Source organism: Orbicella faveolata, unplaced genomic scaffold, assembly GCF_042242905.1.
Source record: "Orbicella faveolata isolate gen_17 unplaced genomic scaffold, um_ofav_v1 contig_37, whole genome shotgun sequence".
Classification (NCBI taxonomy): domain Eukaryota; kingdom Metazoa; phylum Cnidaria; class Anthozoa; order Scleractinia; family Merulinidae; genus Orbicella; species Orbicella faveolata.
Genome location: NW_028301566.1, coordinates 3,445,401 through 3,452,964, shown reverse-complemented (window position 1 = coordinate 3,452,964; position 7,564 = coordinate 3,445,401). Strand labels below are relative to the sequence as shown.

Sequence of the window (7,564 nt, the reverse complement as noted above, 5' to 3'; positions counted from 1 at the left end):
GAAGCAAAATGATATTCTGCCTTGCCGAACGGTTTTCAAGCAGCTAAAAGTGCGGAAAACTACGCCAATTCCCAAAGAAATGCGCCCGATCAACAACGGCAAAGCAAACAACACACGCGAGCCGTTGCATATTAACGGTCGACACGAATTCGAGCCGTCAAAACAATTCTATTCATGACTTGACTTGGAGAATGACGGAGGCTCGGACCGTTGTCTAGTTTAGTCAACGAACCACCAACACAACAATCGTAAGGTAGAAATCAACTCACGGTTTGGCCAGCACTTCTCCTGTTACTTTCCTTGTCCTTTGCTCTTTCCATACTGTAAGTCGACGAACGTTACTTCGAGGACAAACTTGGCGGGGATCGAGTCAATGATTGACCGCCTGCCGAAACAAACGCAAATCGGAAAAGCCACCTTCTTCAGTTCAGTACAACATAGATGCATGACAACACGAGTTCCAGCGCACTCGCCTTTTCAGTTGCAGCTGGAAATCCTTGGCTTGCTTGCTTGACACGTTCCTTCGTTGTTCACTGTGCCCAGTCGTCCAGCCCGGCCCGGCCAACTGACGAACAAAGCAAAGCGTCAATCATTAACCATCCACCATTCACAGGGCCAACACTTGCACTTTTTCGGGGGCGAGCGCGAACGCAGGCCCCCACTACCAGAAATTATACGCTCGAGTTACCCACATTTGGGGTAATCGCAAGGGTCAACCCGATCGAAGTGCAATGAAAGGGCCTCGCCTTGAGAGGACTGCCTCCTTGATCACAGTACCTCCCGCGTCAGGTAAGTATGAAAATTCTTGACGCGGGGGCCGTCAAAGGCAAACCTCCTTACCTCTATATCCTTGTGGTAGTGCTTTGCGGGCGTGCTAGAACCTCCAGCCTCACTTCTAGGCGGCTCTAGAGTAGCTTCCCTCCTCAGTCTGTGCCTGTCGACAGAGAAAAAACGCCAGACATTAGTGTCAGGAGGAGGCTTTCTTTGATTTCTTTCTTTGATTGAATGAAGGTTTCTTCCCCGAGGGGAAGTGGGCCGCACTCGGAGGTAGTGCTATACCGAGGCAACCCGTGGCTGGGACGAGGCAAGCCTCTTTTCCACAGCCCAGTTCCAAAAATCAGTTTAATATATGAGCTGCTCAATGAGCAGCGTATCAGATATTAAGCTGATAAGAACAGATACTACACTTGATCTTAGCCAAAAGGCCGAGAAGCGATACCGGACCTTCCCTTCCCTAGGAGGGTGGTCCAGGGTTTCCCCCTTTGAGATATGGTGGTCAATATGCTGTCGCCGAGGGGCCTGGAGCCGACTGTAGGCCGACGCCATGGAGCAAGTTGCCGTCGTAGACGCACTTGTTCTACAACACAAGTCCACAAAAATCAGCAGCAAAGTTGATAACGTGCCTCCAGGGGTGAGTGAGATCAAACACCTTTTTGCCCTCCAAAACGAGGCAACATGTTAAAGACCCGTAATGACTCCGTTACTAAGATAGCGCTACAGACACAGGCAGAAAAAAAAACGGCTACGTTATCAACATTCGCTCTCCACGTGCATACAACTTGCAGAGAAGTCAAGAAATGCCTGCTAAAAGATTGCTGGTTGCTATTATTGCTTTGCTTTTGCTTTGGTGGCTCGTTTAAAAGACTAAATTTTCACCCCTTTCTCTTGTCTACGACCATACCACAGGGAAAGCACCGGTTCTCGTCCGATCACCGAAGTTAAGCCCTGTCGGGCGGGGTTAGTACTTGGATGGGTGACCGCCTGGGAATACCCCGTGTTGTAGACTTTTCATTTTCTCGGCCGTTTTATTTTGCATATGTTCATTTTTTCTTTCTTTTACTACAACCTTTGGCTATTCCAGTGGCTGGAAAGCACAAATAACTTTTTACACATTTCAGGAGACTCAAAAGATAGCTAGAAAACATGAAAAGTACCCTTAAAATGATCGCGGGATAAATTAGAATCGAAGTCTCGCGCGCTAACGTTCGCGTGCGAAACGGTTATTTATGACATCAAATTGGCGTGTGTGACATCAAATAATTCGAAGCAAAATGATATTCTGCCTTGCCGAACGGTTTTCAAGCAGCTAAAAGTGCGGAAAACTACGCCAATTCCCAAAGAAATGCGCCCGATCAACAACGGCAAAGCAAACAACACACGCGAGCCGTTGCATATTAACGGTCGACACGAATTCGAGCCGTCAAAACAATTCTATTCATGACTTGACTTGGAGAATGACGGAGGCTCGGACCGTTGTCTAGTTTAGTCAACGAACCACCAACACAACAATCGTAAGGTAGAAATCAACTCACGGTTTGGCCAGCACTTCTCCTGTTACTTTCCTTGTCCTTTGCTCTTTCCATACTGTAAGTCGACGAACGTTACTTCGAGGACAAACTTGGCGGGGATCGAGTCAATGATTGACCGCCTGCCGAAACAAACGCAAATCGGAAAAGCCACCTTCTTCAGTTCAGTACAACATAGATGCATGACAACACGAGTTCCAGCGCACTCGCCTTTTCAGTTGCAGCTGGAAATCCTTGGCTTGCTTGCTTGACACGTTCCTTCGTTGTTCACTGTGCCCAGTCGTCCAGCCCGGCCCGGCCAACTGACGAACAAAGCAAAGCGTCAATCATTAACCATCCACCATTCACAGGGCCAACACTTGCACTTTTTCGGGGGCGAGCGCGAACGCAGGCCCCCACTACCAGAAATTATACGCTCGAGTTACCCACATTTGGGGTAATCGCAAGGGTCAACCCGATCGAAGTGCAATGAAAGGGCCTCGCCTTGAGAGGACTGCCTCCTTGATCACAGTACCTCCCGCGTCAGGTAAGTATGAAAATTCTTGACGCGGGGGCCGTCAAAGGCAAACCTCCTTACCTCTATATCCTTGTGGTAGTGCTTTGCGGGCGTGCTAGAACCTCCAGCCTCACTTCTAGGCGGCTCTAGAGTAGCTTCCCTCCTCAGTCTGTGCCTGTCGACAGAGAAAAACGCCAGACATTAGTGTCAGGAGGAGGCTTTCTTTGATTTCTTTCTTTGATTGAATGAAGGTTTCTTCCCCGAGGGGAAGTGGGCCGCACTCGGAGGTAGTGCTATACCGAGGCAACCCGTGGCTGGGACGAGGCAAGCCTCTTTTCCACAGCCCAGTTCCAAAAATCAGTTTAATATATGAGCTGCTCAATGAGCAGCGTATCAGATATTAAGCTGATAAGAACAGATACTACACTTGATCTTAGCCAAAAGGCCGAGAAGCGATACCGGACCTTCCCTTCCCTAGGAGGGTGGTCCAGGGTTTCCCCCTTTGAGATATGGTGGTCAATATGCTGTCGCCGAGGGGCCTGGAGCCGACTGTAGGCCGACGCCATGGAGCAAGTTGCCGTCGTAGACGCACTTGTTCTACAACACAAGTCCACAAAAATCAGCAGCAAAGTTGATAACGTGCCTCCAGGGGTGAGTGAGATCAAACACCTTTTTGCCCTCCAAAACGAGGCAACATGTTAAAGACCCGTAATGACTCCGTTACTAAGATAGCGCTACAGACACAGGCAGAAAAAAAAACGGCTACGTTATCAACATTCGCTCTCCACGTGCATACAACTTGCAGAGAAGTCAAGAAATGCCTGCTAAAAGATTGCTGGTTGCTATTATTGCTTTGCTTTTGCTTTGGTGGCTCGTTTAAAAGACTAAATTTTCACCCCTTTCTCTTGTCTACGACCATACCACAGGGAAAGCACCGGTTCTCGTCCGATCACCGAAGTTAAGCCCTGTCGGGCGGGGTTAGTACTTGGATGGGTGACCGCCTGGGAATACCCCGTGTTGTAGACTTTTCATTTTCTCGGCCGTTTTATTTTGCATATGTTCATTTTTTCTTTCTTTTACTACAACCTTTGGCTATTCCAGTGGCTGGAAAGCACAAATAACTTTTTACACATTTCAGGAGACTCAAAAGATAGCTAGAAAACATGAAAAGTACCCTTAAAATGATCGCGGGATAAATTAGAATCGAAGTCTCGCGCGCTAACGTTCGCGTGCGAAACGGTTATTTATGACATCAAATTGGCGTGTGTGACATCAAATAATTCGAAGCAAAATGATATTCTGCCTTGCCGAACGGTTTTCAAGCAGCTAAAAGTGCGGAAAACTACGCCAATTCCCAAAGAAATGCGCCCGATCAACAACGGCAAAGCAAACAACACACGCGAGCCGTTGCATATTAACGGTCGACACGAATTCGAGCCGTCAAAACAATTCTATTCATGACTTGACTTGGAGAATGACGGAGGCTCGGACCGTTGTCTAGTTTAGTCAACGAACCACCAACACAACAATCGTAAGGTAGAAATCAACTCACGGTTTGGCCAGCACTTCTCCTGTTACTTTCCTTGTCCTTTGCTCTTTCCATACTGTAAGTCGACGAACGTTACTTCGAGGACAAACTTGGCGGGGATCGAGTCAATGATTGACCGCCTGCCGAAACAAACGCAAATCGGAAAAGCCACCTTCTTCAGTTCAGTACAACATAGATGCATGACAACACGAGTTCCAGCGCACTCGCCTTTTCAGTTGCAGCTGGAAATCCTTGGCTTGCTTGCTTGACACGTTCCTTCGTTGTTCACTGTGCCCAGTCGTCCAGCCCGGCCCGGCCAACTGACGAACAAAGCAAAGCGTCAATCATTAACCATCCACCATTCACAGGGCCAACACTTGCACTTTTTCGGGGGCGAGCGCGAACGCAGGCCCCCACTACCAGAAATTATACGCTCGAGTTACCCACATTTGGGGTAATCGCAAGGGTCAACCCGATCGAAGTGCAATGAAAGGGCCTCGCCTTGAGAGGACTGCCTCCTTGATCACAGTACCTCCCGCGTCAGGTAAGTATGAAAATTCTTGACGCGGGGGCCGTCAAAGGCAAACCTCCTTACCTCTATATCCTTGTGGTAGTGCTTTGCGGGCGTGCTAGAACCTCCAGCCTCACTTCTAGGCGGCTCTAGAGTAGCTTCCCTCCTCAGTCTGTGCCTGTCGACAGAGAAAAACGCCAGACATTAGTGTCAGGAGGAGGCTTTCTTTGATTTCTTTCTTTGATTGAATGAAGGTTTCTTCCCCGAGGGGAAGTGGGCCGCACTCGGAGGTAGTGCTATACCGAGGCAACCCGTGGCTGGGACGAGGCAAGCCTCTTTTCCACAGCCCAGTTCCAAAAATCAGTTTAATATATGAGCTGCTCAATGAGCAGCGTATCAGATATTAAGCTGATAAGAACAGATACTACACTTGATCTTAGCCAAAAGGCCGAGAAGCGATACCGGACCTTCCCTTCCCTAGGAGGGTGGTCCAGGGTTTCCCCCTTTGAGATATGGTGGTCAATATGCTGTCGCCGAGGGGCCTGGAGCCGACTGTAGGCCGACGCCATGGAGCAAGTTGCCGTCGTAGACGCACTTGTTCTACAACACAAGTCCACAAAAATCAGCAGCAAAGTTGATAACGTGCCTCCAGGGGTGAGTGAGATCAAACACCTTTTTGCCCTCCAAAACGAGGCAACATGTTAAAGACCCGTAATGACTCCGTTACTAAGATAGCGCTACAGACACAGGCAGAAAAAAAAACGGCTACGTTATCAACATTCGCTCTCCACGTGCATACAACTTGCAGAGAAGTCAAGAAATGCCTGCTAAAAGATTGCTGGTTGCTATTATTGCTTTGCTTTTGCTTTGGTGGCTCGTTTAAAAGACTAAATTTTCACCCCTTTCTCTTGTCTACGACCATACCACAGGGAAAGCACCGGTTCTCGTCCGATCACCGAAGTTAAGCCCTGTCGGGCGGGGTTAGTACTTGGATGGGTGACCGCCTGGGAATACCCCGTGTTGTAGACTTTTCATTTTCTCGGCCGTTTTATTTTGCATATGTTCATTTTTTCTTTCTTTTACTACAACCTTTGGCTATTCCAGTGGCTGGAAAGCACAAATAACTTTTTACACATTTCAGGAGACTCAAAAGATAGCTAGAAAACATGAAAAGTACCCTTAAAATGATCGCGGGATAAATTAGAATCGAAGTCTCGCGCGCTAACGTTCGCGTGCGAAACGGTTATTTATGACATCAAATTGGCGTGTGTGACATCAAATAATTCGAAGCAAAATGATATTCTGCCTTGCCGAACGGTTTTCAAGCAGCTAAAAGTGCGGAAAACTACGCCAATTCCCAAAGAAATGCGCCCGATCAACAACGGCAAAGCAAACAACACACGCGAGCCGTTGCATATTAACGGTCGACACGAATTCGAGCCGTCAAAACAATTCTATTCATGACTTGACTTGGAGAATGACGGAGGCTCGGACCGTTGTCTAGTTTAGTCAACGAACCACCAACACAACAATCGTAAGGTAGAAATCAACTCACGGTTTGGCCAGCACTTCTCCTGTTACTTTCCTTGTCCTTTGCTCTTTCCATACTGTAAGTCGACGAACGTTACTTCGAGGACAAACTTGGCGGGGATCGAGTCAATGATTGACCGCCTGCCGAAACAAACGCAAATCGGAAAAGCCACCTTCTTCAGTTCAGTACAACATAGATGCATGACAACACGAGTTCCAGCGCACTCGCCTTTTCAGTTGCAGCTGGAAATCCTTGGCTTGCTTGCTTGACACGTTCCTTCGTTGTTCACTGTGCCCAGTCGTCCAGCCCGGCCCGGCCAACTGACGAACAAAGCAAAGCGTCAATCATTAACCATCCACCATTCACAGGGCCAACACTTGCACTTTTTCGGGGGCGAGCGCGAACGCAGGCCCCCACTACCAGAAATTATACGCTCGAGTTACCCACATTTGGGGTAATCGCAAGGGTCAACCCGATCGAAGTGCAATGAAAGGGCCTCGCCTTGAGAGGACTGCCTCCTTGATCACAGTACCTCCCGCGTCAGGTAAGTATGAAAATTCTTGACGCGGGGGCCGTCAAAGGCAAACCTCCTTACCTCTATATCCTTGTGGTAGTGCTTTGCGGGCGTGCTAGAACCTCCAGCCTCACTTCTAGGCGGCTCTAGAGTAGCTTCCCTCCTCAGTCTGTGCCTGTCGACAGAGAAAAACGCCAGACATTAGTGTCAGGAGGAGGCTTTCTTTGATTTCTTTCTTTGATTGAATGAAGGTTTCTTCCCCGAGGGGAAGTGGGCCGCACTCGGAGGTAGTGCTATACCGAGGCAACCCGTGGCTGGGACGAGGCAAGCCTCTTTTCCACAGCCCAGTTCCAAAAATCAGTTTAATATATGAGCTGCTCAATGAGCAGCGTATCAGATATTAAGCTGATAAGAACAGATACTACACTTGATCTTAGCCAAAAGGCCGAGAAGCGATACCGGACCTTCCCTTCCCTAGGAGGGTGGTCCAGGGTTTCCCCCTTTGAGATATGGTGGTCAATATGCTGTCGCCGAGGGGCCTGGAGCCGACTGTAGGCCGACGCCATGGAGCAAGTTGCCGTCGTAGACGCACTTGTTCTACAACACAAGTCCACAAAAATCAGCAGCAAAGTTGATAACGTGCCTCCAGGGGTGAGTGAGATCAAACACCTTTTTGCC

General features: G+C 48.7%; 11 non-coding genes across 11 annotated transcripts; 3 read left to right on the top strand and 8 right to left on the bottom strand.

Annotated features, from left to right (window-relative positions):
- Positions 1 to 633: 633 nt before the first annotated feature.
- Positions 634 to 797, bottom strand: LOC149101677 (U1 spliceosomal RNA). The gene has a single exon (XR_016202874.1). It is a non-coding gene; the product is annotated as a U1 spliceosomal RNA (small nuclear RNA).
- A 228-nt stretch (positions 798 to 1,025) lies between these two features.
- Positions 1,026 to 1,217, bottom strand: LOC149101676 (U2 spliceosomal RNA). Its single transcript, XR_016202909.1, has one exon. It is a non-coding gene; the product is annotated as a U2 spliceosomal RNA (small nuclear RNA).
- Positions 1,218 to 1,667: 450 nt separating this feature from the next.
- Positions 1,668 to 1,786, top strand: LOC149101675 (5S ribosomal RNA). Its single transcript, XR_016202892.1, has one exon. It is a non-coding gene; the product is annotated as a 5S ribosomal RNA (ribosomal RNA).
- Positions 1,787 to 2,676: 890 nt separating this feature from the next.
- Positions 2,677 to 2,840, bottom strand: LOC149101674 (U1 spliceosomal RNA). The gene has a single exon (XR_016202873.1). It is a non-coding gene; the product is annotated as a U1 spliceosomal RNA (small nuclear RNA).
- Positions 2,841 to 3,067: 227 nt separating this feature from the next.
- LOC149101673 (U2 spliceosomal RNA) lies at positions 3,068 to 3,259 on the bottom strand. Its single transcript, XR_016202908.1, has one exon. It is a non-coding gene; the product is annotated as a U2 spliceosomal RNA (small nuclear RNA).
- A 450-nt stretch (positions 3,260 to 3,709) lies between these two features.
- On the top strand, positions 3,710 to 3,828 carry LOC149101672 (5S ribosomal RNA). The gene has a single exon (XR_016202891.1). It is a non-coding gene; the product is annotated as a 5S ribosomal RNA (ribosomal RNA).
- An 890-nt stretch (positions 3,829 to 4,718) lies between these two features.
- LOC149101671 (U1 spliceosomal RNA) lies at positions 4,719 to 4,882 on the bottom strand. The gene has a single exon (XR_016202872.1). It is a non-coding gene; the product is annotated as a U1 spliceosomal RNA (small nuclear RNA).
- A 227-nt stretch (positions 4,883 to 5,109) lies between these two features.
- Positions 5,110 to 5,301, bottom strand: LOC149101670 (U2 spliceosomal RNA). The gene has a single exon (XR_016202906.1). It is a non-coding gene; the product is annotated as a U2 spliceosomal RNA (small nuclear RNA).
- A 450-nt stretch (positions 5,302 to 5,751) lies between these two features.
- LOC149101669 (5S ribosomal RNA) lies at positions 5,752 to 5,870 on the top strand. Its single transcript, XR_016202890.1, has one exon. It is a non-coding gene; the product is annotated as a 5S ribosomal RNA (ribosomal RNA).
- An 890-nt stretch (positions 5,871 to 6,760) lies between these two features.
- Positions 6,761 to 6,924, bottom strand: LOC149101668 (U1 spliceosomal RNA). Its single transcript, XR_016202871.1, has one exon. It is a non-coding gene; the product is annotated as a U1 spliceosomal RNA (small nuclear RNA).
- Positions 6,925 to 7,151: 227 nt separating this feature from the next.
- On the bottom strand, positions 7,152 to 7,343 carry LOC149101667 (U2 spliceosomal RNA). Its single transcript, XR_016202905.1, has one exon. It is a non-coding gene; the product is annotated as a U2 spliceosomal RNA (small nuclear RNA).
- Between the last annotated feature and the right edge of the window lie 221 nt (positions 7,344 to 7,564).